General features: G+C 37.6%; 1 long non-coding RNA gene and 1 other non-coding gene across 2 annotated transcripts in view; one reads left to right on the top strand and one right to left on the bottom strand.

Moving 5' to 3' along the window:
* Positions 1-26,304, bottom strand: part of LOC145537167 (uncharacterized) — a 966,757-nt gene that overhangs the window by 362,501 nt on the left and 577,952 nt on the right. The gene's annotated exons all lie outside the window — the stretch shown is intronic.
* Positions 11,667-11,749, top strand: TRNAS-GGA (transfer RNA serine (anticodon GGA)). The gene has a single exon. It is a non-coding gene; the product is annotated as a tRNA-Ser (tRNA).

Raw genomic sequence — 26,304 nt, 5'->3', positions numbered from 1 at the left:
TCTCAAGGAAGGTTCTTTTCAACAAAAAATTCTGGTGATAGCTGCTTTCAGTGAACTGTTCTCGAAAGTAGTAGTTCGTTTAAGTATCTGTGATTCTTAGTATGTTCATTCATCTTTGAGTGGCTTTTATCATCAATATTTCTGGTGAGTCATAGTTTTCAAGACTGTTACATAAAGGAAGCTCCTAGTATAGAGAATACCATACACCATTTTCTTTTCTATGTATGAATTAAAAAAAATGAAGTGTAGTTGATTTACATTTTGGTTAGTTGCAGCTAAACAGAAAAGTGATTCATAGATACACACACACATATTTCAAATTACTGCCAATTGTGAATTATTGTAAGACATTGAATATAGCTCCCTGTGTGTATAGTAAATCCTTGTTGCTTATCTATTTTATGCATAGTAGTACATATCTGCTAATCCCAAACTCCCCATTCCCCTTTGGTAACCATAAGTTTGTTTTCTATGCTTGTGACTTTGTTTCTGCTTTGTATTGTTGCATTTTTAGACTCCCCATGTAAGTGATAGCAAATAATATTCATCTTTCTCTCAGTTACTTTATTGGTGGGCACTTGGGTTTTTCCCATGTTTGGCTATTGTAAGTAGTGCTGCTATGAACACTGGGGTGCATGTATCTTTTCGAATAAGAATTTTCCTCTTTTTTGGAATATATGCCTAGGAGCAGGATTGCTGAATCATACGGTAGCTCTATTTTTATTTTTTTAAGGAAACTCCATACTGTTTTCCATGGTGGCTGCACCAAGTCACTTCCAACCAACAGTCTAGGAGGGTTCCCTTTTCTCCATATCCTCTCTAGCATTTATTATTTCTAGACTTTTTGATGATGGTCATTCTGATTGCTGTTTAGGTGAAACCTCATTGTCGTTTTAATTTGGATTTGTCTAATTATTAGTGTGTTGAGCATCCTTTCATGTGCTTGTTGGCTAACTGTATGTCTTGTTTGGAAAAATGTCTGTTTAGGTCTTCTGCCCACCTTTTGATTGGGTTGCTTTTTGGTATTGAGTTTTATGAGCTGCTTGTATATTTTGGCTATTAACTCCTTGTCAATTGCATCATTTGCAAGTATTTCCTCCCATTACATATGTTGTCTTTTCATTTTCTCAATGGTTTTCTTTGCTGTGGGAAAGTTTAAGTTCGATTAGATCCCATTTATTTTTACTTTTATTTCTTTTGCTTTGGAAAACTAAGAAAATATTGTTACAATTCATGTCTGAGAATGATTTGCCTAAGTTTTCTTTTCGGAGTTTTATGGTGTCATTCCTTATAAGGAATTCTTCAAACTCCTGTATTGTTGCAATTGGAGACCTTGGGAGACATTATAGAGGATTACCACATCACTTACTGTTGTCTTATTCCCCCACTTTCTCTGCTTTGTAATGTGGCATAGATCCATTTTCAAAACCTTAGGATAGGATGAAGACTTCATACTTGCAAAGGCTGGACTCACTGCTGGTTACAACTATTGGGTTGGCCAAAAAGTTTGTTTGGGTTTTTCCTTAAGATACTACAGAAAACCCTGAAGGTACTGTTTTGCCAAGCCAATATATTCCTTATTTATGTAAAAATACTAATACAAGCCTGGGTAGCTATGCTACCTACACCACTGCTGCTTTTACACTTGCTTCTGGACATTCTGCACTTGAAATAAAGATACTCTACTACTATACTCTGTACAGTGTATGCAAACTCACTCAGTGGTGTTCAACTCTTTGTGACCCTATGGACTTTAACCTTCCAATCTCCTCTATTTATAGGATTCTTCAGATAAGAATACTGGAGTGGCTGTCATTTTCTCCTCCAGGGGATCTTCCTGACCCAGAGATCAAACCCGTATCTCCTGCATTGCAGGCAAATTCTTTACTGCTGAGCTATCATGGAAGCCCTTCACTCCATACATTACTGTACAGTAAAGTACATAAAAGCACAACCACTTGTAGAGGATGCATGCATATGACAATTTATGCCAGACACATGAACTAACTTACATGAATAGATGTGAGAAATAGCCTGAGCAACATGTTTTCTTATCACATAATAAAAATCCTAAAGCCTGAGGCTTTAAAGAAAAATTCTTCAATTTAAGTCTAGATCTTTGCAATCCTGCACCTGGGCTTCCCAGATGGCGCTAGTGGTAAAGAATCCCCCTGTGAATGCAGGAGACACAAGAGATAAAGGTTTCATCCCTGCATTGGGAATATCCCCTGGAGAAGGAAATGGCAACCCACTCCAATATTCTTGCCTGCGAAATCCCATGGATAGAGGAGTCTGGTGGGCTACAGTCCATGGGGTCAAAAAGAGTCAGACATAGGACAAAACAACCACCACCACCAAAGCAAAGTAAGTGAATTCTGATAGCTACATTCCGCCTTGGGAATAAACTAAAGAGCAGAATTATATATATCCCTAAATAATCAAAATGCTCCTTCCTTTACAGAGAGAGGGAGGGCATGAGATGGCTCTATGTAACTGAGTTTCAAATTAACTCTACAAACAAACAACAAAAAATAAAACCATTAAGAACCTCACTATATATTGAGGGATATACTGTGTTCATTGGTGAAAAGTGAACGTGACAGTTGCTCAGTTGTGTCCAACTCTTTGTGACCCCATGGACTATACAGTCCATGGAATTCTCCAGGCCAGAATACTGGAGTGGGTAGCATTTCCCTTCTCCAGGGGATCTTCCAAACCCAGGGATCGAACCCAGGTCTCCTGCATTGCAGGCGGATTCTTTACCAGCTGAGCCACATTGGTAGAAAGATCCAATATTGGTTAGATGTCAATTGTCCTCAAATTGATCTACAGAAAAAGTCCCTGTTTTACTTCAATGTATGTCATCAAGGTAATTCAGTCAGGCAATATGATCTTACATTCCCTTTACCAAGGAGCTTCCTACAATTTTTATTAAAAACTCAAGATCCTCATGTAGTAGACTTCATCATTGACTCTAATGCTTTAACTCTTCCTGGTAGCCAAACCCTTTGCCACGTGACTTTGCAGTTCCTACCCAGGAGGTACGTGAGTCAGCAGCGCAGATGAGTGAAAATAAATGCTGTTTTGAGTCACTGAGGTTTGGGGTGGGTTTTTAAGCAACATCATTGTAGCAACAGTTAACTAACTGATATATCCCCATGAAGAATGTCTAGATCACACACAATTTTGGCTTATATTAAACTGGGGAGTGTTTTAACACATGTGTGTCTAATATTATCACAGAGGCCATGCTATATGAAATACAAGAAAAATTCCTATACTTGATGAACTTTTTATCTGAAGGTAAGCATCTTTCTTAATCTAACCATTACTTATAATATAGAGGTGGCAGTTTTCTGTGCTATTTCATGTGATGGTTCATGAATACTGCTGTCTGGCTGTTTTAAATATTTCAATTAGTTATCCACTTTATTGTACTCCTGTCCTGAGGCTTAAAGCTAGCAGCATAATTTAAAGAGAAAGAAAAAAGACACTAAAACACTACTCTTGCTGAAGCAATGATGGAGATCATCATAACTGTGCCAAGGTCATTACTGTCAGATATTCTGAATTCTAACCGTACAGCCTTAAGGCGGTTGGAACAACCCTGGGGAGGAAAGTAATCACCATATAATGTTTATCAGTGTGCACTTTCTTTTGTGAACTTTTCTCTGCCAATGTCCAGCGTTCAAAAAATTAGTTATTTTTGGAAAAGCGTGACTTGCTCCCTATGTCTTTGACATATATAGATAATGTTGGTGAGGTTTTAAATGGCCCAGAATTTTTTTTTCAAATTTCAAAATTCATGAGGCCAATCAATGGTTCAATAATAGTCTCAGTAACAGTAATTTGCTGATGTATCATTTACATAAAACAGAGACCATAATTATTTAGTTTGATGAGTCTTAACAAGTGCATAAACCCATATATATATATAAAATTCAAAACAAAATACAGAAATTTGCTATTACTCCCAAATCTCCTCTTCTGTCCTTTTTGACACAACCATCCTAGAAGTAACCATTTCTGCTTTCAATCAACATAGCTTAGTTTTGATATTCTTGGATTTCAAATCAGTGAAATGATAGAGTCTGTATTTTTCATTTCTGACTTTGCTAGATCTTAGGTTTTTGTTTTTAGGTTCATCCATGTTTTTGTCTTTCAGCAATTTTCTCCTTTTACATTGATAGATTAGTATACCATTATAAGAATGTATCATACTTATCCACCGTAGATAGATAGGTGAGTTCTTCCAGATTTGGGCTATCATGGAAAGTGAAAGTGAAAGTTGCTCAGTTGTGTCTAACTTTTTGCAACCCCATGGACTATACAGTCCATGGAATTCTCCAGGCCAGAATACTGGAGTAAGTAGCTTTTCCCTTCTCCAGGTGATCTTTCCAACCCAGGGATTGAACCCAGGTCTCCCACATTGCAGGCAGATTCTTTTTTTTTAATCTATTTTTTTACTTTACAATATTGTATTTGTTTTGCCATACATTGACATGAATCCACCATGGGTGTACATGTGTTCCCCTTCCAGAACCCCCCTCCCACCTCCCTCCCCATCCCATCCCTCTGGGATGCAAACTAGTACAGCCACTATGGAGAACAGTGTGGAGATTCCTTAAAAACTGGAAATAGAACTGCAGGCAGATTCTTTACCAGCTGAGCTATCAGGGAAGCCCTTGGAAAAGCTATCAATATTCTTAAATGTCCATCAACAGAGGAATGGATACAGAAGTGGTACATGTATACAATGAAACATTACTCAGCCATTAAAAAAGAACAAAATGATGTCATTTGCAGCAACACAGATGGACCTAGAGATTCTCATACTAGTTAAAGTAAGTCAGACAGAGAAAGACAAATATATGATATTTCTTATATGTGGAATCTAAAAATAGGGTACAAATAAACTTACGGACAAAACAGAAATAGAGTTACAGATATAGAAAATAAACTTATGGGTACCAGAAAGTAAGAGGGGAAAGATAAACTGGGAGACTGGGATTGACATATACACACTATTATATATAAAATAGATAATAAGGACTGTACAGCACAGAGAACTCTACTCAAAACTCTGTAATGGTCTACATGGGAAAAGAATCTTATATAGAGTGGATATATGTATAAAGAATTTAAAAATCTCATATAAACATCAAAAATTCTACAAGTCATTCTGTATATATAATTTTCAGTGTGTGTATATGTGCACACACACAGATACTCAAGTTAATTTTTGATTGAGGATGTGCTCCATATATAGATACATTTAAAAAGAAGGGATATCTCAAAAATGTTGATTCTTCAAATTGATGAATGTGGTATTTTCTCCCATTTATTTGGATGTACTTTCCCTGGTGACTCAGATGGTAAAGAATCTGCCTGCAATGCAGGAGACCCAGGTTTGATCCTTGGGTTGGGAAGATTCCCTGGAGTGGGGAATGACAACCCACTCCAGTATTCTTGCCTGGAGAAGTCCATGGACAGAGGAACCTGACAGGCTGCAGTCCATGGGGTTGCAAAGAATTAGACACGACTGAGCGACTAACACTTCACTTCTCTTAGGAACTGAGAGAAATACATCTCTTTCATTAAATATATTCTAGGTATTTTTATCACTTATGACCTTGTGGATTTTTAAAAATTATTTCCCAAATGTCTGTTTATAGTACACAGAAATACAATGGCTGTATATAATGGGTTCATATACTGTTACTTTAATAAATTATTAGCTCAAGGAATTTTCTTTGAAGATTCTATAGTGTTTTCTACAGATATAATCATATCATCTGTAAATAATGACAGTTTTCTCATTTCTAATAATTATGTTGCTTCTTTTTATTGTCTCACTATGGTGCCTAAGATCTCTAGTACAAATATCAAACCAACTTTGCATTCCTAGCATCAGAACAATTAATATTATTAGGTACAAAGAGAGAGATTACCTAGAAACAAAGGAATCGCTCTGTCAAGAATTATCAGTCTCCAATTTTCACGCACCTAACAGCAGAACTTCAAATTATCAACCAATTTGAATTAACTGATAAGTTTAAAACTCTCTACCCAATCAATAATGTGACAATGACTGTACTACTCAAAGCAATCTACAGACTCAACGCCATCCCTATCAAATTACTAATGGCGTTTTTCACAGAATTAAAACAAAAATGTTTGCAATTTGTATGGAAACACAGAAGATCCCGGATAGCCAAAGCAATCTTAAGAAAGAAAAATGGACCCATAGGAGTCAGGCTCCCTGACTTCAGGCATGTGTGCTCAGTCATGTTCGACTCTGTGAACTCACTGACTGGAGCCAGTCAGGATCCTCTGTCCATGGAATTTTCCAGGCAAGAATACTGGAGTGGGTTGCCATTTCCTTCTCCAGGGAATCTTCCCAACCCAGGGATTGAACCTACATCTCTTGCATTGCCTGCACAGGCAGGAGATTCTTAACCAGCTGAGCCACTGGGGAGCTACATTAGTTAAAATAGTATAGTACTGGCACAAAAAACAGAAATGGAGATCAATGGAAAAGGATAGAAGGTCCAGAGGTAAACCCATGCACCTATGGTCTCCTACTCTATGACAAAAGAGGCAAGAATACACAATGGAGAAAAGATCCTCTTGTCAATAAGTGGTGCTGAGAAAACTGGACAGCTACATATAAAAGAATGAAATTAGAACATTCCCTAACACCATACACAAAAATAAACTCAAAATGGATTAAAGACCTAAATGTAAAGCTGAGCACTATAAAACTTGCTGATTTTCTGTACAGTCATTCTATTACTTGTTGAAAGACAGAGGTGCTGAAATCTCTAATTATAATTGTGCTTTGATGGCATCATCAACTCAATGGACATGAGTTTGAGCAAACTCTGGGAGAGAGTAAAGGACAGGGAAGCCTGACATGCTGCTGTTCGTGGGGTCACAAGGAGTCGGACACGACTGAGCAAATGGACAACAAATTTCCCCTTTCGGTTCCATCACTTTCTGCTTCAAGTAGGTAGGTATTACTTTCCTATTTAAACTTAGGGGTTAAAAATACACAGGTTAATTTTCTTATAATTCTGGATGTCAGAATTCCAAAATAGGTCTTATTGGGTTATAATCAAGATGTCAGCAAGACTTAGTTCCTTTTGGAGGTTCTGGAGGACAATCCATTTGCTTGACTTTTCCAGCTTCTAAAGGCTTCCCCAATTCCTTGGCTTCTGGTCCTCAGTTAGCAGTCCTATCACTCTAACTTCTGTTTCCATTACATCTTCATCTTTCACTATAATTGTTCTGCATCCTTCTTTCCCTTATACAGACTCATTGTGATGACAATGGGTCCACTCAGAAAATCAGAATCATCTCCTCATTAAAAGGTCCTTTATTTAACCTATTCTGCAAAAGTCTCTTTTGTCATGTAAGGTAAGATGTTAACATACTAGGGGCAAAAGAACTTGGACCTCTTTGGAGAGCAATTATTCTATCTACCATAGTCCACCCTCTGGCCACCAAAGATACATAACCCTACACACAAAATACATTCACCCTATCCCAGGGGCCCCCAAAGTTTCAATCTAATACGGCAGTACTCAAGCCCAAATTCTGATATAAATCTTCTTAGCTTGAAAGTCCAAATTCTCGTTATCTAAAACAACTAAATTAGGTATGGGCAAGACTGTGGGTATAATCCATCCTCTGATTTTTAAAAATCTACACCCGTTAGTATTTCTGGGTTGCCAGCTTCTTCAGCTCCAACTCAGGGTTATATGAGGCAAAAACAAAACAAGGAACTCACCACTATGGTTTTCCTCAGGTCCTGAGATCCCTAGCAGATCTTTTTCTTTCATTCTTAATGAGTCTTATTATATTTTTTTATATATAATATCCAGAGTTTTTAGTTGAGTTAAGTGGGGAAAATGGGCTTCCCAGGTGGCACTAGTGGTAAAGAATCACCCTGTCAATGCAAGAGATGTAAGAGACGTGGGTTTGATCCCTGGATCAGGAAGATCCCCTGGAGGAGCGCATGACAACCCACATCAGTGTTCTTGCCTGGAGAAGCCCATGGACAGAGGAGCCTGGCAGGTTACAGTCTGTAAGGTCGCAAAGAGTTGGACACGACTGAAGCAACCTAGCATGCATGCACACAGTGGGAAGAATAGTAAAGGTAGAATACTCCATATTCCAGGAATCATTCAATACAGAAAGTATATATGTAAAGGCTATCCAACACACTTTTAAATATTAGTATCTATTCCTGTAATTTTCCTGTCAAATTCTATGAGGCTATATTACTTTTCCAACAAAGAGTTCAAGTTTATTCTATTAATCATCAGTATCTAAGTATGTATTAAAATTTTGATCAATAGGATAAAAATCATTTTGTCATGAATATACGTCAGAGCATTTTCAAAAAGCTTCTGTAGATGGTAAGAAAATCATATTTAATTCCTCTAAGTCTTTAATTTAAAGCATCTTGCTTAATGGAGATTCAATTAATTTTGAGAAATCTATGTTATCTTTTTAATTTGTCTGGATTTTACTCTGTAAATTAATTTTAAAATAATTAGGGCCAGCCAATACCAACTAACAGCTCCTCTAATCATTCATCACTAATTGAAAAAATTATAAAAGTAGAATTACTGATCAAAGTAAGTATCCCAATTTAGAGAGAAATTTATGTTTTAAAAAGTTCAGCAAAAGTTAGGCATATAGGCTTGAGGAATAACCTTTATTTGGGCTCATATTCCAAGAATGGATGCAAGAGTCACAAAATTAGGCCAATTAGAGTATATTTGGTTTAAGTTATTTTTTCTCATTCTTTAGAAATCCTAGGATGTGCAAATTATTACAGAATGCATTAAGTCCCAAACATAGTGTTTGAGTGTGTTTCAAAAAGCATTGAGAAATTTTTGAAAGAAAAAAAATCAAAATATTCAGATAAATTCAGATAAAATTTGTCTCAGAATTATTTTTTTCTAATTTCTAAGAAATTGAAGCTGAGTATCAAAGAATTGATGCTTTTGAACTGTGGTGTTGGAGAAGACTCTTGAGAGTCCCTTGGACTGCAAAGAGATCAAACCAGTCAATCATAAAGGAAATCAGTCCTGAATGTTCATTGGAAGGACTGATGATAAAGCTGAAACTCCAATTCTTTGGCCACCTGATGCGAAGAACTGACTCATCGGAAAAGACCCTGATGCTGGGGAAGATTGAAGGCAGGAGGAGTAGGGGACATCAGAGGATGAGATGGTTGGATGGCATCACCGACTCAATGGACATGAGTTTGAGTAAACTCTGGGAGTTGGTGATGGACAGGGAAGCCTGGCGTGCTGCAGTATACGGGGTCTCAAAAAGTCGGACACTACTTAGCGACTGAACTGAATGACTTTATCATATATAACACATAGCCTTAAGCAAAAGCACCTTCTCTTAACAGTACTATCATCAGATTTGAAACTTTTATACTAATGCAGTACTGTTAGCTAATATATTATGCATGTGTCCATATTAAAACTTTGACAACTGTACAAACAATATTCTTTATATTGTTTTTCCTCCATGATCCAGGGCATTGTCCAGGATTACTACTGCATTTAGTTGTCATGTCTTTTTAGTCTCTTTTTAGATGGAAGAGCTCCCCAGGGTACAGGCCAATTATTTTGTGGAATTAACCTCTTTTTATGTTTACCTGAGGCTTTCTCTGCTCACTGAATTTTCCAGGCAAAATACTGGAGTGGGTAGCCATTCCCTTCTCCAGGGGATCTTCCCAACCCAGGGATCAAACCCATGTCTCCTGCACTGCAAGGAAATTCTTTACCATCTGAGCCACCAGGGAAGGTCTTCTCATGTTTAGATTCAGGTTATGTATTTTTGGCAGGGACAGTACATGGATATTGTCCTGTTCCTGGTGTTTTGTATAAGGAGCTGCATAAAGTCTGCTTGTCTCATTATTAGTGATGTTAACCATAATTTGAATAGGTACATGCACCCCAATGTTCACTGCAGCACTATTTACAGTAGCCAAGACATGGAAGCAACCTAAATGGACATCGCAGAAGAATGGATAAAGCAAATGTGGTATACATATACAATGCAATATTCCTGAGCCATAAAAAAGAACAAAATAATGACACTTGCAGTGACGTGGATGAACCTAGAGACCACAATATGGAGTGAAGTCAGACAGAGAAAGACAAATATCACATGATATGGCTTATATGTGGAATCTAAAATCATATGGTACAAATGAACTTATTTACAAAACAGAAATAGAGTCACATATAGAAAACAAATGTATGGTTACCAGGGTGGGGGGGGCAGGGAGGGATAAATTGGACTATTGGAACTGACATATACACATGACTGTATGTAAAATAGATAAATAATAAAGACCTACTGTATAGCACAGGGAACTTTACTTAATACTCTGTAATGACCTATGTGGGGAAAAGAACCTTAAAAACCAGTGGATATATGTATATGCACAACTGATTCACTCTGCTGTACATTTGACACTAACACAACACTGTAAAGATCAATTCTACTCCAATAAAAATTTTTAAAAAAACTTTGATGACATGGAAACGGTGTATGAGGATGCCAAGTTTCTCTACTGTAAATTTCTTCTGTAATTAAGAAATCAGTAACAAAATATTTTTAGACTGTGTAAATATCCTAATGTCCATCAAATTTTCAGCTAATAGCCTTAATATCCAGTGATGATTCTTATCTGAATAAATGATTCCAATAAGCAAAATTGTCACTGTCTGTTATTTCCTCAGCATTTAGTAGTTGGTATTCTCCTGCACAGAAGAGCTTTCCCTCCTCCTCATGTATTTGTGTTTTGCATGTGTAAGTACTTTTATGGACTCAAATTCTCATCCTATACAATGCTGCTGCTGCTGCTAAGTCGCTTCAGTCGTGTCCGACTCTGTGCAACCCCATAGACGGCAGCCCACCAGGCTCCACCGTCCCTGGGATTCTCCAGGCAAGAATACTGGAGTGGGTTGCCATTTCCTTCTCCAGTGCATGAAAGGGAAAAGTGAAAGTGAAGTCACTCAGTCATATCCGACTCTTAGCGACCCCATGGACTGTAGCCTACCAGGCTCCTCCGTCCATGGGATTTTCCAGGCAAGAGTACTGGAGTGGGATGCCACTGCCTTCTCCTGTACAATGGGTTATACTTAATTTCTGTCTTCATTCATTTTATTACTTTATTTCCCCAAATTTGGCTAGCATGAAACCGTTCAGATTGGCTTCTATGTATTTTTGACATGTTATTCTCTTTTTTGAGTGCTTCCTTAATTTCTGGCACAAAATGATGGTACAGATGCATCTTAGACACAAAAAAAATCGTGACACTGATTTTGAGTTAGAAATATCAATGGGACGGGGCAGCCCTAAGATGGCAGAGGAATAGGACAGGGAGACCACTTTCTCCCCTACAAAATCATCGAAAGACCATTTGAACGCTGAGAAAATCCCACAAAACAAATTCTGAATGCTGGCAGAGGACACCAGGCACCCAGAAAGGCTGCCCATTGTCTTTGAAAGGTAGCTCCTCTCGGCCGCCGCCCCCGGCCTCGGGCTTGGGGTAGCTCCTCTGTTACTAGGGTAAACACTTGTGTGCAGGCACTACATAGGTCTCACTGCCCAGAGGACCACCATCAGTAGTTGTGGCCGAGTGGTTACGGCGAGGGACTGGAAATCCATTGGGGTCTCCCCTGCGCAGGTTCGAATCCTGCCGACTACGGGAAGTCAACGTTTTGACACAGGTGCTTATTTCTCTTTTGCAGGCTTCTCCACAGACCATTTAAAGAATTTATGAACTAAAATAAATAAATTTATAAAAAAAAAAAAACGTGGAAGCAACCTAGATGTCAATTGACAGATGAATGAATAAAGAAGCTGCGGTACATATACATAATGGAAGATTTCTCAGCCTTAAAAAAGGAATGCATTTGAGTCAGTTCTAATGAGGTGGATGAACCTAGAGCCTATTATACAGAATGAAATAAGTCAAAAAGAGAAAGTAAATATTGTATACTAATGAATATATATGGAATCTAGAAAGATGGTACCAAAGAATTTATTTGCAGGGCAGCAATGGAGAAACAGACATAGAGAATAGACTTATGGACATGGAGAGAGGGGAGAAGGTGAGATGTACGGCGAGAATAACATGGAAACCTACCTTACCATATGTAAAATAGATAGCCAATGGGAATTTGCTGTATGTCTCAGGGAATTCAAACAAGGGCTCTGTATCAACCTAGAGGGGTGAGATGGGGAGGGAGGTTCAAGAGGGAGGGGACATTTGTATACCTATGGCTGATTCATACTGATGTTTGACAGAAAACAACAAAATTCTGTAAAGCAATTATCCTTCAGTTAAAAAATAAACAAATTTTTAAAAAAGCAAAAAAAAAAAAAAAAAAAAAGGATTTATGAACTGCCGGGATACGACTGGGACCTCAAGGGGTCTAGACGAGGAGGAGATGACAGAGCTAGGGAGTCGGACGATTGTGGTTACAACCTGAGTCCAGGAGAAGCGGGAGGCGGGACAAAACACTTCAGACAATCGGGAACAGGAAAGCCAGTAGCGCAGAAACGGACAACGCTGACCTCCTGCCCTGCCGCCAGAACGCCCGCTCCATCACTAGGTATGCCTAATTAGGCATTGGCTTAGTCAGTTCAGAGTCCTGTGAAACCCGAGGACTCACATACTTTACTTACATAGGAATTACACTCTAGGGTCATTTTCTTATTTCTGTATCCCATTATCCCTAATGTTTAGTTCTACCTGGAGCATTTCATCTCATTATATTTGATTGTCATTGAGAATGAAAATAAACCAAATAAAATGTAAATTTCATTAATGTGGACAAAGTGGCAGAAAACTAGATCTAGATTTCTGAAAAGACCAGAATGTAAGTTTTGAAAAAAAAAATGGCAGTCAAATATTCTTACGGTGCTGATTTTAATGAGGTTAACAAAGTTGGACAGTTAAAGGGTTTTGAGCCCCTGCATTTATACATATATATGAAAAAACATGTAAATGGTACTAGTAAGATGTTTGAAACAAATTAATGTCTCGAGCAGGTTAAAAGATGCTCCCTGTACCAACTTATTTGTCAATACATTTTTATCATCAGAGAACATTTAAACAGTCCAGGCAGGCCTTCATTTAAATTACCAAAAAGCATGACTTTGAGGAATTCAAAAGATAAACATTAAGTGTGTGTCAGTATGTTATGTCTATTAAAAAGTATACTAGCTTATCTCATCTTTATCTGTTTCAAACATGTATAAACTGTAGTAAACAGAGAAAATGAAGCAAACAGCACAGGAATGCTTACAATAGCAGGTAAAATCAATACTTACAAAAAATTTCTAATTAATAAGGCTTTAATAAAATAAGAACCTGCCTACCCTGAAATCTGACAGAATAGTTTTGCAGAGCACTCACATTAGATTGCTGTTAAAGTCTTTAATTCTATTAATATTTACAGCTGCTGAAGCATAAAGCATTCCAGTGAATAAAAACAGCTTTATTTAGCTCCCCAGTCACCTTCAACAAGGAAACCAATCACTTCAACGTAATAGAAATTACTAGTTTTCTTTTTCATAAACATAATATGGAAATGTCTAATTGACATTTCTTCTTAAAATTCCCTGAGAGAAACTCTTCTGTTCTAATATTAAGAAATGTTGCAGAGTCTAGAGGTATGGTGGAATTAACAAATGCCTTAAAGACTAATTGGGTTTGAATGTTGCTGGTTCACTAATATATTCAGTGAGTGCCCATGGCCACATTAGTTGACCTCCCTAAAACTTGGTTTATTCAGCTGTGAAATGGGGTTGTAAAAATACCTGACCTAGTGGATTATGGTGAGCATTCAGTGAGAAAATATTTCATTTGTGGTGAATACATTTTTCATCTCGTGACTGCCTAACCTTGGTAAGGGTGGAGCAGGAACGAGGAGAGAAAATTAAATTGAATCATGTATTGGCTTGTTTATAGAACTTTCCCACCTTTCAAGGGGCTTCTTCCATATGTTGAAAAAATAGAAGAATGTTCAGATAATAACACACTGCTTTGAATCTAAGATGCCAACAATTATTAAATACTTCCCAATTTTAGAGAAGTCAAAATATGATTAAATGTCCATCTCAGAATTCATGATTTTTGGTAATACAGTAGTTCCCCCATTATCCATGAGGGATACATTTCAAGATCCCCAGTAGATGCCTGAAACCATGGGTAGTACCGAATTCTCTCTCCCTCTACATATATATATATATATATATATATATATATATACCCATACACACATATAAATATGAGATAAAGTTTAATTCATAAATTAGGCACAGTAAGAGATTAACAATAACTAATAATAAAATAGAATTACTAATAATATACTGTAATATGTTGCAGTTATAACAATATACTGTTAAGTTTTAGAAAGTACTATAATACGTTATGTCAATGTGGTCTCTCTGTCAAACAATCTAATTGTAAAATGTAATGCTTTTTCCATCCTAACTAAGCATTTAGCATGCACTATGGCCATAACTTTGGTACTTCAAGGTGTGACAGTAAAACTAGCATGTGTTTTTTTCTTCCTTTAGATTTTCATGGATAGAAGATTTGTTCTTAGTGATGATCTTAGCAAACTCAGCATATAATTTTATCTTTCCTTTATAAGATGATAACTTCCATCTTTTTACTTAACGGGAGCACTTTCCAACTTGACTTTGGCATATTTGAATTGCCAGGATCATTTTGCACAGCATAGAAAACCACAAAGAAAACAAAAAGACGGCACACAGAATGGGAGAAAATATTTGCAAACAAAGCGTCTGACAAAGGATTAATCTACAAACTATAAGGGATTAATCTACAAACTATATAAAGAGCTCATACAACTCAATATCAAAAAACCAAACAACACAATCAAAACATGAGCAGTTCTCAACAGACATTTCTCCAAAGCAGACAGGCATTTGGCCAAAAACCACATAAAAAAAAAAAAAATCGTTCACTATCGCTAATTATTATAGAAATGCAAATTGAAATGACAATGTGGTATCATCTCACATAAATCAGAATGCCCATTATGAAAAAATAAAGAAAAAAAGCTGGAGAGACTGTGGAGAAAAGGAACCCTCCTACACTGCTGGTGGGAATGTAAATTGGTACAACCACTACAGAGAACAGTAAGGAGGTTCCTTTAAAAACTAAATATAGAATTATCGTATGATCCAGCAATCTCACTCCCGGGCACATATCTGGAGAAAACCAGAATTCGAAAAGATACAGGCACCCCAGTGTTCAGTGCAGCACTATTTACAACAGCCAAGACATGGAAGCAACCTAGATATCCATCAGCAGAGGAATGAGTAAAGAAGATGTGATATACACAGCCAGGTTTTCACTCTCCTCTTTCTCCTTCATCAAGAGGCTTTGTAGTTCCTCTTCTCTTTCTGCCATTAGAGTGGTATCATCTGCATATCTGAGGTTATTGATATTTCTCTCGGCAATCTTGATTCCAGCTTGTGCTTCATCCATCCTGGCATTTCACATGATGTACTCTTCATATAAGTTAAATAACCAGGATAATGATATACAGCTTTGACATAATCCTTTCCCAATTTTGAACCAGTCCATTGTTCCATGTCCGGTTCAAACTGTTTCTTCTTGACCTGCATAAAGGTTTCTCAGGAGGCAGTTAAGGTGATCTGGTATTTCCATCTCTTGAAGAATTTTCCACAGTTGGTTGTGATCCACACAGTCAAACGCTTTAGCATAGTCAATGAAGCAGAAGTAAATGTTTTTCTGGAATTCTCTTGCCTTTTCTATGATCCAGTGGAAGTTGGCGATTTGATCTCTTGTTCCTCTGTCTTTTCTCAATCCAGCTTGAATATCTGGAAGTTCTCGGTTCACGTACTGTTGAAACCTAGCTTGGAGAATTTTGAGCATTACTTTGCTAGCATGTGAAATGAGTGTAATCGTGTGGTAGTTTGAACATTCTTTGGCATTGCCCTTCTTTGGGACTGGAATGAAAACTGACCTTTTCCCGTCCTGTGGCATTTGGAATAGTGCCTAGCATATTGTAAGTGCTCAATAGTTATTAGCTATTGTAGTCTTCCCTTTTCCATTGTTTCACTTTCTTCAACCTCAGTGCCCCACGATCAGTCACAGTCTGAAACAATATTAAATGGAAAATTCCAGAAATAAATAATTCCTAATTTTAAAATTGCATACCTTTTTGTGTAGTGTAATGAAATCATGTACCTTCCTGCTCAATTCTGCCAAACACATGAAACATCTGTTTTTCCAGTGTAATCCACCTTTTAGTCAGGCTGTCTCCATTATCAGATTGATTTTTATGGTATCAGTACCGGCACCGTGGTGCTTGGACTTCCGTGATGGCTCAGCAATAGAGAATATGCCTGCCAATGCAGGAGATGCAGGTTCTATCCCTGGCTTGAGAAGATCAGTTTCCTTGGAGAATGAAATGGCAACACACTCCTGTATTCTTGCCTGGGAAATCCCATGGACGGAGGATCCTAGTGGGCTGTTCTAGTCCATGGGGTCCCAAAGAGTCGGACACAACTTATCAACTAAGCAACAACAAAATAGTCATAGTGCTTGTGTTCAAGTAACCCTCATTTTACTTAAAAATGGCCCTTAGGGTGTAAGTTTCGGTTGTACAGCCAATTGAGTTATATATATGTGTATATGTATATATATATGTGTGTATATGTGTATATATATATATACACATATATATATATCCATTCTTTTTCAGATTATTTTCACATATAGGTTATTATAGAATATTGAGTAGTTCCCTGTGCTATACAGGAGGTCCTTGTTAGTTATATATTTTATATATGGTAGTGTGTATATGTTAATCCCAGTCTAATTTATCCCTCCCCCCACATTTCCCTTCTGGTAACCGTAGGTTTGATTTCAAAATCTGTGAGTCTGTTTCTGTTTTGTAAAAAAGTTCAATTTTATTTTTATTAGAGCCATATGATATTTATCTTCCACTTACTTCATTTAGTTTGGTAATCTCTAGGTCCATCCATGTTGCTGAAAATGGTATTATTTTGTTCTTTTTTTTTTTTTTTTACAACTAAGTGATATTCCATTATGTGTGTGTAAATAAAACCCACAGAATACACACCTAACCACAACTCCCAGTGGAGAAGTAGCCCAGATGCTCGTGTCCACCACCAGCAAGCAGGTGCTGAACAGGCAGGCATGGACTGCACTGTTTAGGGTAAGGACCAGGCCTGAATGCCCTGAGGGCAATCTGAGGGAGCTAACTTGAGATAGCAATCCAAACCATGGGATAGCCAGTGGGCGGGGTGGAGGGAAGGAAAGAGAGAGAGGGAGAGAGAACTTTTCTGCACAAAGCTCTAACCTAAGGCACTGCCGGGCCCACTTAGGGAACAAAGGGCTGAGGGAATACCGAAGGAGAGCTAGCCAGCTGCGGACTGCCCCATCCCCCACCGGAGGCAGGGAGGCAGGCAGGCAGCAGGCAGAGCCAGAAAGGGGCAAACTCGGCCCCAGAGATGGCATCCCCTACCAAACTGTGAGCAGGCTTCCAGTTGCTAACTAAGTCTTCCTGGGATCCTGGATGGTTGACATCTGCCGGGAGGGTCACAGGCAGAGATCAGCTCCCCGGAAGAGACACACGGCATACCTGAGATGGCACTCCCTCCCTCTGCACAGCCAGGAAACTGAGCAGCTGGGACAGGGGACGTGATAAGATGCACTGCCCACCTGGGAAGAGTGTGCACACCAAGCACCTGGTCTCCTGAGCTGCTTGACCTTTAAAGGGTACAAAATGCATGCCCAACTGAGTCTGTGCCTTTGTGGAGTACCTGAACCTGAACCTGAGTGGCTTAGACCTGGGAAGTACACGCAACCCAGGGCCCGCTTTAGACAGTTCCCCTTCAGAGCAACCTGGAACCTGAGCAGTGTAGAATGGGAAAGCACACATGCTGTGAGCAGGGGCAAACCGAGTGTGGCTCAGACACTGCTAGCACTCCGCACACACACCAGTGATAATTGTTTGCAGTGCTCCTCCCTCCCCACAGCACAACTGCACAAGTGAGCCTAAATAAGTGACCACCTTGGCCCCCTTGTGTCAGGGAGGAAATTAGACACTGAAGATACTTGCAAACAGAATAATCCAAAATAAACAGAGGGAAGCACTTTGGAAGTGACAGGTGCAACAGATTAAAACCCTGTAGTTAGCACCGACTACATTGGAAGGGGCCTATAGACCTTGAGATGAAGTATAAGCTGGAACAAGGAACTATCTGAAACTGAACTGACCCCACAGTGCCTGCAACAGCTCCAGAGAAATTCCTAGTTATATTTTACTATTATCATTTTTTAATTTTTAAGTCCTTTATTACTCCTTTAATTTTCACTTTTATAACCTACTATTACCTTGAAAAATCCCCTATTTTTAAAGTAAATTTCATATATATTTTTTATAATTTTTGTGATTTTGTTTTTTTTCTTTTTTTTTTGTTTTCTTTTTTTAATATTGTATTTTTGAGAGTCTAACCTCTACTCTAGATTTTTAATCATTGCTTTTTGGTATTTGTTGTCAATTTTGTACCTTTAAGAATCCAATCTTCAGTACCCATTTTTACTTAGGAGTGTGATTACTGGCTTGATTACCTTCTCCTCCTTTTGACTCTCCTTTTTCTCCATCAGTTCACCTCTATTTTATCTGATATGAGTTTTGTCTTTTGGTTGGGGCATTCAACCCATTTACATTTAAGGTAATTTTTGATAAGCATGGTCCCATTGCCATTTACTTTGCTGTTTTGTGTTCGAGTTTACACACCTTTTCTGTGTTTCCTGTCTAGAGAAGATCCTTAATCATTTGTTGAAGAGCTGGTTTGGTGGTGCTGAATTCTCTGAGCTTGTGATTGTCTGTAAAGCTTTTGATTTCTCCTTCATATTTCAATGAGATCCTTTCTGGGTACAGTAATCTGGGTTGTAGGTTTTTCTCTTTCATCACTTTAAGTATGTCCTGCCATTCCCTTCTGGCCTGAAGAGTTTCTGTTGAAAGATCAGCTGTTATCCTTATGGGAATCCCCTTGTGTGTTATTTGTTGTTTTTCCCTTGCTGCTTTTAATATTTGTTCTTTGTGTTTGATCTTCATTAATTTGATTAATATGTGTCTTGAGGTGTTCCCCCTTGGGTTTATCCTGTTTGGGACTCTCTGGATTTCTTGGACTTGGGTGGCTATTTCCTTCCCCATTTTAGGGAAGGTTGTGAAAGAGACAAAGAAGGATACTACATAATGATCAAAGGATCAATCCAAGAAGAAGATATAACAATTATAAATATATATGCAACCAACATAGGAGCACCACAATATGTAAGGAAAATGCTAACAAATATGAAAGGGGAAATTAACAGTAACACTTATGGATAGATCACTCACACCTATGGATAGATCAACTAGACAGAAAATTAGCAAGGAAATACAAACTGTAAATGATAAAATGGACCAGTTAGACCTAATTAATATCTATAGGACACTTCACCCCAAAACAATGAATTTCACCTTCTTCTCAAGTGTACACGGATCCTTCCCCAGGATAGACCACGTCCGGGGCCATACATCTAGACTTGGTAAATTCAAAAAAATTGAAATCATCTCAAGCATCTTTTCTGATCACAATGTAGTAAGATTAGATGTCAACTAAAGGAAAAAAAAACTATCAAAAATACAAACATATTGAGGCTAAACAACACACTTCTGAATAACCAACAAATCACAGAAGAAATCAAAATATGCAGAAATGAATGAAAATGAAAACACAACAACCCAAAACCTATGGGAATCAGTAAAAGCAGTGCTAAGGGGAAGGTTCATAGCAATACAAGCTTACCTCAAGAAACAAGAGAAAAATCAAATAAATAACCTAACTCTACACCTAAAGCAACTAGAAAAGGAAGAAATGAAGAACCTCAGGGTTAGTAGAAGGAAAGAAATCATAAAAATTAGGGCAGAAATAAGTGAAAAAGAAACAAAGGAGACCATAGCAAAAATCAACAAAGCTAAAAGCTCGTTCTTTGAGAAGATAAATAAAATAGACAAACCATTAGCCAGGTTCATCAAGAAACAAAGGGAGAAGAATCAAATCAACAAAATTAGAAATGAAAATGGAGAAATCACAACTGACAACACAGAAATACAAAGGATCATAAGAGACTACTATCAGCAACTATATGCCAATAAAACGGAAAACTTGGAAGAAATGGACATATTCTTAGAAAAGTATAACTTTCCAAAACTGAACCAGGAAGAAAGAGAAAATCTTAACAGATCCATCACAAGCACGTAAATTGAAACTGTAATCAGAAATCCTTCGGCAAACAAAAAAGCCCATGACCAGATGGCTTCACAGATGAATTGTACCAAAAATTTACAGAAGAGTTAACACCTATCCTACTCAAACTCTTCGAGAAACTTGCAGAGGAAGGTAAACTTCCAAACTCTTTCTATGAGGCCACAATCACCCTAATACCAAAACTAGACAAAGATGCCACAAAAAAAGAAAACTACAGGCCAATATCACTGATGAACATAGATGCAGAAATCCTTAAAAAATTCTAGCAAACAGAATCCAAGAATATATTAAAAAGATCATACATCATGACCAAGTGGGCTTCATCCCAGGGATGCAAGGATTCTTTAATATCCACAAATCAATCAATGTAATACTCCACATTAACAAATTGAAAGATAAAAACCATATGGTTATCTCAATAGATGCAGAGAAAGCCTTCGACAAAATTCAACATCCATTTATGATAGAAACCCTCCAGAAAGCAGGAATAGAAGGAACATACCTCAACATAATAAAAGCCATGTATGATAAACCCACAGCAAATATTATCCTCAATGGTGAAAAACTGAAAGCATTTCCCCTAAAGTCAGGAACAAGACAAGGGTGCCCACTCTCACCACTACTATTCAACATAGTTTTGGAAGTTTTAGCCACAGCAATCAGAGAAGAATAAGAAATAAAAGGAATCTAGATTGGAAAAGAAGAAGTAAAACTCTCACTGTTTGCAGATGACATGATGCTCTACATAGAAAACTTCTAAAGACTCTACCAGAAAATTACTAGAGCTAATCAATGAATATAGTAAAATAGCAGGACATAAAATTAATACACAGAAATCCCTGTATTCCTATACACTAACAATGAGAAAACAGAAAGAGAAATTAAGGAAACAATTCCATTCACCATTGTAAGGAAAAGAATAAAATATTTAGGAATAAAACTACCTAAAGAAACAAAAGACCTATATATAGCAAACTATAAAACAATGATGAAAGAAATCAAAGATGACACAAATAGATGGAGAAATATACCATGTTCATGGATTGGAAGAAATATAGTGAAAATGAGTATACTACCTAAAGCAATCTATAGATTCAATGCATCCCTATCAAGCTACCAACGGTATTTTTCAGAGAATTAGAACAAATAATTTCACAATTTGTATGGAATTACCAAAAACCTTGAATAGCCAAAGCAATCTTGAGAAAGAAGAATGGAACTGGAGGAATCAACCTACCTGACTTTGGACTATACTACAAAGCGACAGTCATCAAAACAGTGTGGTACTGGCACAGAGACAGAAATATAGATCAATGGAACAAAATAGAAAGCCCAGAGATAAATCCACACACCTGTGGACACCTTATCTTTGAAAAAGGAGGCAAGAATATACAATGGAGAAAAGACAATCTCTTTAACAAGTGGTGCTGGGAAAACTGGTCAACCACTTGTAAAAGAATGAAACTAGAACACTTTTTAACACCATACACAAAAATAAACTCAAAATGGATTAAAGATCTAAACATAAGACCAGAAACTATAAAACTCCTAGAGGAAAACATAGGCAAAACACTCTCTGACATAAACCACAGCAGGATCCTCTATGACCCACCTCCCAGAATTATGGAAATAAAAGCAAAAATAAACAAATGGGACCTAATTAAATTTAAAAGCTTTTACACAACAAAGGAAACTATAAGCAAGGTGAAAAGACAGCCTTCAGAATGGGAGAAAATAATAGCAAATGATGCAACTGACAAAGAATTAATCTCAAAAATATGCAAGCAGCTCCTGCAGCTCAATTCCAGAAAAATAAGACACCCAATCAAAAGATGGGCCAAAGAACTAAACAGACATGTCTCCAAAGAAGACTTACAGATGGCTAACAAACACCTGAAAAGATGCTCAACATCACTCATTATCAGAGAAATGTAAATCAAAACCACAATGAGGTACCACACTGGTCAGAATGGTTGCTATCAAAAGTCTACAAACAATAAATGCTGAAGAGTGTGCGGAGAAAAGGGAACCCTCTTACACTTCTGGTGGGAATGCAAACTAATACAGCCACTATGGAGAACAGTGTGGAGATTCCCTAAAAAAAACTGGAAATAGAACTGCCATATGACCCAGCAATCCCACTGCTGGGCATACACACCAAGGAAACCAGAATTGAAAGAGACAAGTGTACTCCAATGTTCATTGCAGCACTGTTTATAACAGCCAAAACATGGAAGCAACCTAGATGTCCATCAGCAGATGAATGGATAAGAAAGCAGTGGTACATATGCACAATGGAATATTACTCAGCCATTAAAAATTATGCATTTGCATCAGTTCTAATGAGGTGGATGAACCTGGAGCCTATTACACAGAGTGAAGTAAGTCAGAAAGAAAAACACCAATACAATATTTTAACACATATATATGGAATTTAGAAAGATGGTAACCATGACCCTATATGTGAGACAGCAAAAGAGACACAGATGTAAAGAAGTATTTTGGACTCTGTGGGAGAAGGTGAGGGTGGGATGATTTGAGAGAATTGCAATGAAAGATGTATATTATCGTGTGTGAAATAAATCGCTAGTCCAGGTTCGATGCATGAGACAGGGTGCTCAGGGCTGGTGCACTGGAATGACCCTGAGGGATGGGATGAGGAGGGAGGTGGGAGGGGGGTTCAGGATGGGGAACACATGCACACCCATGGCTGATTCATGTTAATGTAGGTAAAAACCACTACAATATTGTAAAGTAATTAGCCTCCAATTAAAATAAATTAATTTAAAAAAAAAGGAAATATCAATGGGACAATTAATGCACAAGTATATATATATATATATATAAAATATTTTCCTTAAGCAGGCATTTCCCCTTTTAGTGTGGTATGTTATTTAGAAACCACAATGGGCATTTCTAGCTCGAATTTAATGCTATGATTTTTTTTTTGTCTTGCCTACTCCTAATTCATGTTATATTTCTTTCATCTTAAAATGAGAGAACTTTGGCTTCCTTAAACAGTTTCTTTTTCATTTCTAAAGTACATATAAAATAGTTTCAGAATTACTATACTCATGTCATTTTGGATAACAAACATACAATGAGGAGTTCAAGATTTCTTTCCAGTTCTTTTTTGTAAATCAATTGATGACTTACAGTCAAATTACTCCATTCAAAATTATTTTGAATAATTTTTTCTTCTCCGTGTAAATTATTGCATTCACCTGAAAAACAGTTATGTTTGTTTCTGTTTACTTTTAGCTTTTTTTTCAACCTAACCTTGTTGCTTCAATTTTATTTTCCAATATGTAATACATTAACAAATTTCTAAAAGTGAAAACTGTACATGAATAAATTGAAAGAGATATCTCTCCTATCCATTCCACCCTGTTATCACCTACCCTCATAAATAACTAATTTTATTAGTTTTTGTTCATTATTTCTTGCAAAAATAAGCAGATATATACTTACCTCTGCTCTATCTTATTCAAAATTATTATATAACATATGCCCTTTTATATTTTCTTGCATTTAACTTAACAGCATATCCTCAAATCCATACCATATCAATTCCTGGAGATAATCCTCATTCTTTTCTATGGCTTCATAGTTCTTCCTTGTTTAGATGTACTGTACTTAGTTTATTCAGCCACCTCCTATGGGTAGGAATTTATTGCTCAAAATATTTTATACTTGTAGATAATACTGGAGTAATTAACCTATCATATACATTTAGTTTTGTAATTCTGTAAGTATAAAATAATTTAAAAATCAGTTTAGCTAAAAAATCTATAACAATTAGAAATAAATCTTGGGTTACTACTGTTAGAATTTTAAGAAATCCAAACCAAATAACACTACTCACCCTCTTGAAATCCTAAATCAACTCAAAAATAGATAGGAAAAGATAAGGTATATGGAGACTAAAATGTCAGCTTTATTACTGATAAATCTGATATTGGAGAAGGTGATCAAAGCAGAGGCATTTGGTGCCCTAAACCAAATCACTTCAGCCTACCTCCAATTTTAACTGCACCAGTTACAAGTTAAGTTGAACAACTTGCGATTTAACTGTGCAGTTGACTTATACAGAGGTATTTTTCAATAGTAAATACTACAATACTATGCTATCTGCAGTTGGTTTAATCTGTAGATATGGATGAACCACAGATATAGAAGTGAAGTGAAAGTTGTTCACTCATGTCCGACTCTTAGGGACCCCGTGGACTATAGCCTGCCAGGCTCCACTGTCCATGGAATTCTACAGGCCAGAATACTGGAGTGGGTAGCCTTTCCCTTCCTCAGGGGATCTTCCCAACCCAGGGATCTAACCCAGGTCTCCCACATTGCGGGCAGATTCTTTACTGTCTGAGCCACCAGGGAAGCCCAAGAATATTGGAGTAGGTAGCCTATCCCTTCTCCAGCAGATTTTCCCGACCCAGGAAACAAACCAGGGTCTCCTGAATTGCAGGCAGATTCTATACCAGCTGAGCTACCAGGGAAGTCCTACAGGTATAGAGGAACCATGTGTATGCAGAGCCTACTATACATCACATACAGATTTTTGACTCTGTACAGTTGATGCCCCTAACACCTGTGCTGTTGAAGAGGGTACTTGTACTTTTCTGTGTCTTAACATCATCCTGCCTTAATAAGTCACATTTTCTACAAAGCCCCAAGAGCTTAATCAGCAGTCCAGAAGAGCAGTCAGGAGAAGTGGCAGTGTCTGGAGTCACTTGGCCAACTAAGACAGGAGTGGATGAATAAATGCTGCATCTCAGAGGGACAATTCCAAATATATTCTACATGGTTTCCCAAAGGGATTGAGCCTCAGTGGCCCCAATCAGTTACCAGTTCAATATCATATTCTTTAGTGAGTTTTTTTTTTTCCTTCACTGATCCATTCTAATCATTCCTTCACTCTTGCTTCCTGGAGCCACTTCCCAAATAAACTATCTGCACACAAGTCCTTGTCTGAGACTTTGCCTTGGGAGAGAAACTGAATTAAGATACTGATTAGATGTGCAGCAACTGGATGGAATGCCAATATTAGAGTGATTTACCTACCCAAGCAGGCAGTGCTGAATACATACCATACCAGTGATGTGAGTTGTTAACCCCTGTAAGACACCCGGCATGGACAAAAGAACACAATGTGTGCAGCAGGTCAGTTAGCTGAAAAGAGAAGAGCCTGAAATGTTCCTACACTGTTTCTTTCCCAGTCTACAGTCTAGACATACCTCTTTGGGTAAGTATAAGTGTGGAAGAGGAAAGCAGTAAGTTTAATGAACTTCCTCCCAGTGAAAATCTGAACAGTGGAGATGTAACATTCCCCTCCCCCCATTAATAACATCTCATCAAAATCTTAGGGAATAAGACACTTAACATGTACAAGATACTAATGAATATGATGAATTTTACCCTTAAAAAGCTTAATCATGAGGTACAACTTTAAGTTTTTTTAAAAATAAACTTTCCTACAAGTACACAGACAAATGAATTTTTCATAAAGGAAAGCAAGCCCACAAAACAGTCATCCAGATCAAGATGTAGAAACCTGGAAGCCCCTGTCATTGCTCTACCATCCCAGCTGCTATGGCCCAGACATACCTACTAGGTTAGCTGATGCTGGGAATTCCGAACCTAGAAGGACTCTTAGAAATTGTGACCAGTTGGGGTAGGATAGGCTTGCCTGATAGCTCAGTTGGTAAAGAATCTGCCTGCAATGCCAGGGTAGGATGGATTGGGAGACTGAGATTGACATATATACACTACTGACACTATGCATAAAATAGGTAACTAATGAGAACCTGCCGTGTAGCACAGGAAACTACACTCAGTGCTCTGTGGTGACCTAAATGGGAAGGAAATCCAAAAAAGAGGGGATATATGTATACATATAGAGCT

This window comes from Giraffa tippelskirchi, chromosome X (assembly GCF_054371585.1).
Source record: "Giraffa tippelskirchi isolate mGirTip1 chromosome X, T2T-mGirTip1v1.2.pri, whole genome shotgun sequence".
NCBI lineage: Eukaryota > Metazoa > Chordata > Mammalia > Artiodactyla > Giraffidae > Giraffa > Giraffa tippelskirchi.
The sequence above is the reverse complement of the archived record's forward strand: the minus strand, read 5'-3'. Positions and strand labels throughout refer to the sequence as shown.